Raw genomic sequence first — 464 nt, 5'->3', positions numbered from 1 at the left:
ATGCTTTGTATTCGCAGCATTAATCGAAGTTCCTAAATCCAATATCTCATATCGTATGAATACATTTATCGGTGTTTTTCCTGAAATTTATATATACCTATATAATATGCTGTACTGAAAGTTTAACGTGTATATACATATGTATATGTCTGAAATTATTTCAGGTATTTTGGCGCAAACAATAAGTCGAACAAAAGAATATAAATAGGGTGCGAAGTGGAACATGCGTAATGCTTTTTATCGCTCTCACAGTACTCAAATGCTAACAGAGCAGTCGAGACTACGTTAAAACAAAAAAACAGACACATATACATACATATAACTTGTGGTTTGCTCTCCCAGATTTCTTGTGTCCGATGCTTAACTCAGCTTCCGCAAGCGCTCGTACAACATGTCGTATACGCAACTTGGCCTCGCTCTTGTCTGAAATAATGAAATCATTGACTACGCCAAGTGCGAATTCG

This window comes from Bactrocera neohumeralis, chromosome 5 (genome assembly GCF_024586455.1).
Source record: "Bactrocera neohumeralis isolate Rockhampton chromosome 5, APGP_CSIRO_Bneo_wtdbg2-racon-allhic-juicebox.fasta_v2, whole genome shotgun sequence".
Classification (NCBI taxonomy): Eukaryota; Metazoa; Arthropoda; class Insecta; order Diptera; family Tephritidae; genus Bactrocera; species Bactrocera neohumeralis.
Note: the sequence above shows the minus strand (reverse complement) of the source record.